The sequence below is a fragment of the Achroia grisella genome, unplaced genomic scaffold (genome assembly GCF_030625045.1).
Source record: "Achroia grisella isolate CSIRO2021 unplaced genomic scaffold, CSIRO_AGI_Agris_v1 utg676, whole genome shotgun sequence".
In the NCBI taxonomy this organism is placed as follows: Eukaryota; Metazoa; Arthropoda; class Insecta; order Lepidoptera; family Pyralidae; genus Achroia; species Achroia grisella.
Genome location: NW_026712992.1, coordinates 1462929 through 1469635, shown reverse-complemented (window position 1 = coordinate 1469635; position 6707 = coordinate 1462929).

Sequence of the window (6707 nt, the reverse complement as noted above, 5' to 3'; positions counted from 1 at the left end):
GTGTGTCTACAGTAATTTTTTTAATAATTGAGAGATCTGGAAAAAAGCATCTGTAATAAGCCGGAGTGTTACTTGGGAGAATAAAGGTCAATGAACATGCTATGTAGAATAAAACCACTTCTAGCGGAACGGAAATAGAAATAACAAACGTTCTATTGTTATAAAATAGACAAATATAGGTATGAGTTATTAGAAATATATGTTGTCTAATACAAAGATCGTACTCAAATTTTGAATGTAGGTATACTAAGAATTGTAAGTGAGCACGCTTTAAGACTCAATTGTATGTTGTTATTTTGATTTTTATATTTTTCGTATTAACTGACTTCGAATTGTAAATATTCTGGTGTTATATACTTTGATTTGACTATTATATTATCGTATTCAATTAATCATCTTAGTTAAAAGACAAAGCTTTGAGCCTCGTCATTATCTTACAATGACAATGAACAATTTATTCTATACCAATTTATTACGGCCTTGACGGTGTAACGGTTAAGCGCATAACATTTATTTTAAAGAGTACGATTAATATTGGTCTGGTTGGGTTACATCTACACTTACTATCTATTAAAAAACAAGTATTTACGTTTATCTATCAGTTGTCGTATACATAACACAAGCTCCGTTTAGATTGGGCTCTATGAATTGTATATGTTTAATACGCTTTCTAATTACAATTGTATAGTAACGTTAAATACGTATCTATTTGTTTGTTAGTATGTATGATTTAGATATTCATATTTACCGGATACGTAAGGCACGTGCGGGTGCGAGGGGGCGAGTGCGGGTACAGTCGGAAGGGTGGGCGCGGGGGCTGCGGCGGAGGCGGGGACAGCGGGCAGCGAATGATGAACGAGCGGCGTACGAGGCGGCCGCGGCAGGCGGCGGCTGCGTCCGCGCATCGAGCCAGACTCGCTGCCCGGCGGCACCGGCAGCGCCCGCCCGCGCTTAGGTGTTGATGACGGCGTCGCTAGAACAATGGTACGAGTGACATTCGTTCTGTTTCATGTAAATGTAAACTTGTATAAATCTCAATCACTCATAAACCCAATTTATTATAGAATGATCATTCAATGGAAAATTTTATATTGTATGCAGTAACAAAATACTACTAAACTAATACAAATATTATAAACGCGAAAGTTTGTGAGTATGGATGGGTACATTGGTGGATGGATGTTTGTTACTCTTTTAAGCGAATACTACTGAACAGATTTTAATGACACTTTACAGGAATATAGCTTATACATCAGAATAACACGTGGGATATAAATATAAAAGAAAAATAGTAATAGTTGAATTATATTAATTGTATAATTACCAGGTAAACTGGCCGCGGACCGTCGCGGCCGTGGTCTGTACGGCGCCATTTCATTGTAATCTGAATAGCGTGACGATGGAGGCAACTGAAATAATTTCATTGAATAAGGCAAAGATTTTTATGGGCACAAAAACGACAGGGATAAAATTTAGATACTTTGGTATTATAGTTATTGGCGTGTTGAAATATATATATACGAATAGCGATAGTTGAATAGAGACTACTATAATAATTTTATACATATAGATATCATTACGACTTCTCTATTTTTTTAAATTAAAAATAAGAAGTCGGATTGTAATCCTTACACATATTTTAGCATTGCTTACTGTCCAAACAAATGGTAATAAATCTTACCACTCACTTAACCTTAATTGTGCGCAAAATCGTACGTACGTATCTCTGTCTCTATTTCTGCTGTTTGCTTTGGAAGCTATACTATATTCCATTTATAAATTAAAAAAATACAATAATTTAAATAGGCAAGAAAATAATATACCACCTAATCGCTTCGATTAAAATCTGTAAGAATGGCAAGGCATAAGAGAATTACTAAAAATAAACTATTGACTATTGATGTCTTTAGACGACGATTGCCACTTTTCATTAAGTTGACCATTACCTTGTATCACATTCTTACATAAAATACATAGCAATTATAGTTTGACATTTGACACCCTCGGTGGTCTACCATACCGCTTTACTATCCAATGGTCACGGGTTCGATTCCTCGCACGGTACAAACATTTGTATTCACGAGTATGATTGTTTGTATCGGTCTGGGTGTTTTCTATGCATAATATGGATTTATTTACAAAAAACTATCCATGTATTTATGTCAGTTGTCTAGTACCTATAACACAAGCTCTGCATATCTTGAGACTAGATGTGTGTGAATTGTTCTAAGATATTATTATCATACTGAAATCTTACCTGTTTAGCCGGTACTTGAGGCAATTGCACCACAGATGAACGTCGTTTGTTAATGATATTCTCATACTCGGTCGGCGTGAGTCCATACCCATCGTCGAAGAAGTACTGCCCCCCGCTGTCCCATTGCCTCGAGTCGTCACCCAAGTACGACGTTTGATAGGGGTAACTACTCGAGTCAAAATACTCCTCGTAGCTCTGCTGTTGCGTTAAATGTGAATGGTCCCTGTATACAACATTTATTTTATTTCCCACTAGTTCTATCTAGAATATATAGGCAGCCTTAAGCCAGGACTTCCCTTAAGTTGTTGTAATTCCACATGTTCGCACCAAGCGATTTGCACCAAGCGGTGTGGTTTAATACGCATTGCCAAAGAGTGGAACACACTTCCAGCGATCGTGCTCATGGAGAAATACAACCCTGGATTCATCAAGTCTATGGAGAATCTTCTGCGTAAGCCCGCTACATCCTAGGTCTGGCCATCATTTCCCATCAAATGAGGTAAGACCAAACGCAAACCCATTAATAACAATAAGAAAAAGCCTATTGAGACCTATAATTTTTTTACATATTTTTTATATATTTTATTGTATTTTCTTATAAAACAATACATGTAGCTTACCGACGCCGTGCTGCTGTATTATTGTATTATATTATACATACGATATAGTAAGTATTCAATATTTTCCGTAGACCTATAAATATTGTACGCTACAGATAGCCTATATTTATTTTAAATAAACATATAAGAAATAAATTCTCTTTCCCTTTATAATATTATTCTATCTTATCATACTTTTACTTTAGTGTATAAATATACCTACTATAACTTTGCTTTATGAACCTTACCTTATGTGCGTACTAGTAGTGTAGGTATCATACCCGTAGCCCATACTCTCGTCATATAATGTGTTCTGGCGCTCGAGACTTGGTAGCCGCTGCTCCTCTGTTAACATGTTTATTCTTTTAAACACAAGTTACATACAAAACATTTATGTCGACGAATCCATGACGGTAATCCTCGATAGAGTAGTGGTCGCGGGTTCGATTCTCACACGATTCATTCTATTTAACTAATACAGTTTTGGTCAGTTTGAGACTAAATGTTGCTTTGTTGATAATTCAACAAATTTATAAAATTAAGTTCTAAATGAAGTTTCAAAGATACATACACATAAATTAACAAATAGTGAAAATTGAAAACTGGGTGACAGAATGCATGATGAGAAATGTTTGTCTCACTATTCAATTTTGTTCATGAGATGCAACCGAAACGAATGAACATTTCCAATTGATCGATACAAATTATGTGTATATATTTATTGTATTGCTATTATTTTAACAAATATTATACAGGCCTTTTTTTATAGCATAATAACCAAACCAGCTTGAGGATCTAGAATGATTACCGTATCTAATATCTATCTAACAATGCCTCGGTATATGCCCCACGATATATACGTAGTTTAAATAACATTTCTTAAAAAAATATTATATATTACCTCCGGACTGCCAATCGGCCGCTGTCCGCCACGATATAGCGGATTCAATGCTCGCCTGTGCATGCAGTTGCGACCACGTCTCTATTCTGAAATCGAAATACGTGCATAATAAGCATTTAAGGCATTATCAAGTTTCACCATAATAGATACGAGAGGAGATCATCATAATATCTATATTAAAGTAGTAGTAGATTACAAGTTATATATGAAATAATTCTTTTCATATTTTTACATACTTGTTTGGGAACCTATTTCAAAAGCCTAGTAGTTTGTGTTGAGGTTTTATGTACTATTCCTTTATCTATGTCATTTTTTGAAAAAAGATAATGTGATATATTGGTGTGTACTTACATTACATTATTTAGAAATGTTGCAATAAATATTTTTTTATATTAGTTTTTTCCTTTCCTAAAACGAGCCGTCCACGGTTTGCTTTGTAAATTGTGTTTTGGTTGAAAGGTAGAATAAGGTAGTGAAATTACAGGTTTGATATCAGTCCTCCAGAATAACAAAGCAGTAGTACCGCAGGCGTCGAAAACCATGGATATCGCTATCTTCATAGTTACTTTCATAAATTATACTAATTACGTAAAAAAATTAAAAATCTGATACAAAAATGTACTGACCTATTTGTCCGCGGCTGACTATTATAATACAGCGGATCTGTATCACCGTGGATGTGATACTCTTCTCTCTCGTATGAATTCTCTCGAGATACCTCCAATGACCTCTGAAAAATAGAAATAATGTACATATATAAGTACATCAGTCAATTCACAAGAGTAGTTGCGGTTGATGCTCTAGTCACCGGTATAGCGATTTAGCATCTTACTTCCGACGGTCGCGGATTATATTTTTGCTTATTATTAATATTTTTATTATTGTGTGTGACTGTTTGTATTCACTCGGTGTTTTCTATATAGGTATATTATGTTCTAGCTGTGTCCGTGGAATTCGAACGGACATAACTAGTATAAATATAGCTTGCTAAAAATTTATAGCCTGTGTGTTATTCTAATGTCTAAGCTAAATTATTGTAAAGTTTCATAAAAATCTATTTAGTACATTCTAGTTTAGTTAATATGTGACAAATTCAATTTTATTCCAGATTATTTACAACGGAAACTTTAATATATATGTCCTTTTATCTTTTCAACCACTCCTTTTTATTTCTAAAATGTCATAAGTAACAACTAGGATAAAGTGGCATGCCACATAGGAGAAAAATGCCTCAAAACAAAATTATACAAAAAATACAAAGCTGCTTCGCCGGTGTGGCAATAGTAATAACAAAGCGAGACGCACGCCATGTCATGCCGAGTTAGTTATAGCCACAATGTGCAAATAAACGTCGCCTATTAATTTTATTACAACCTCCTTGCTTGGATACTATTATTCAGTTTCTAAGGTCACATATAGTAATAGAATTGCCTACTAACTATAGAGTCATGACGCCTTACTTCTCAAGGAATGGTAACATATGTATATCTTTTTATAACGTGATCAACTTCTTTTCTTTATAGTTATTAAAAAAAACACTTTTATTATGGATAAGATTTATACTACCAACTTGGGAACATAAACTGTTAGATATGTCTATTGGCCTTGCGATTTCAGATGAAATCAACGACCTCTGTTTGGTTAGGACGAAATATCTTGTAGCGCATATTTAAAAATAATACTCTCAATAGAAGTCAAATTCCGTCAAATTGTGATTAAAAATTGTAATTCTTAGAATCCATGAACTCAATAAATGAAAAACATAAACATCGACTAGACGATTCTCCCAGAGACATCTCCAAATACTTATAAACGAATAAATTTCAATAATATTAAGTGTTTGCTACACTAAAACTTAGCCGTACAATGATAGACCTAAACGTAGGATTATTAACCCAGAGGTCGATGACTTTGGCCGTATCATTAAGTCCCGCTTAAATGCCTTTTATTAATAAAAACAAGGGCGTCTAATATATATGACACATAAAATCTTAAACTTTAAATGCGCTACAAAATAAGAATAAAAATTCAATGAACAGGTGTATTTATATATTTAAATACTGTTATTTTTAAACGCAATCAAGACTAAAGTGGATAAATCGATAACATATAACTTTAACGTTGCCCGATTTTATACTAGAGCATATAAAATGAAATGGCGTTTTAGAATGTCAGTGCATCGTAGTTGGGATAACGAGTATACTGGCTGGCCATGTAGCGGTTTACAGATTGCCTTCCCATCCAATGTTCACTAGTTGGATTATTGTGCGATGAAAACATTTGTATTCCTGACTATTACTATTATATAGATTTATGTATATACTCACAGTGCAATATTTACTTAGTATCCAAAAATATACATAATAACTTCCTTTTTTGTATGTCAAATACAGTCGACGATAAAAGAAAGAAAGATACCGTGACGATTAAAATAGATTGAAAATTTCAAATAGGGCTAAAATCAAAAGAAAAGCAAGAACATAAGAAATTTATTGATCACCATTTTTAAGTTAGTTAACTCTATACCATCCAATTCAAATGGCTTGCTGTAGTTATTAAGAACTGGCAAGAAACTCTTTTGTTTGTTATCTATTTTCAGCCATATAATATTAAATTATAAACATATTAATTATTAGGTAGAATTATTACCTGAGGCGTGTGCATCTGATGTGCCGCTGTTCTGAACTGCGACGCGCTGCAGTTAGCATGCTGACCTACTGGGTAATTGAGATCGGATGTGTAATCCGAGTCTTCAGAATACCCCGCTGGAAAATAACAATGAACAAAACATAGAGCAGTCTGTAAAACACTAGAGCGAGAGTTAATAGACGTCCTCCCTGTCCTACATACATTTAAAGCACATTAGTTTTTAATCTGTCACCCTATTTAAAATGTAAGATAGGAATTAAGAGTACTAATGTACATACATGTTACAAAGGCACCCCTTATT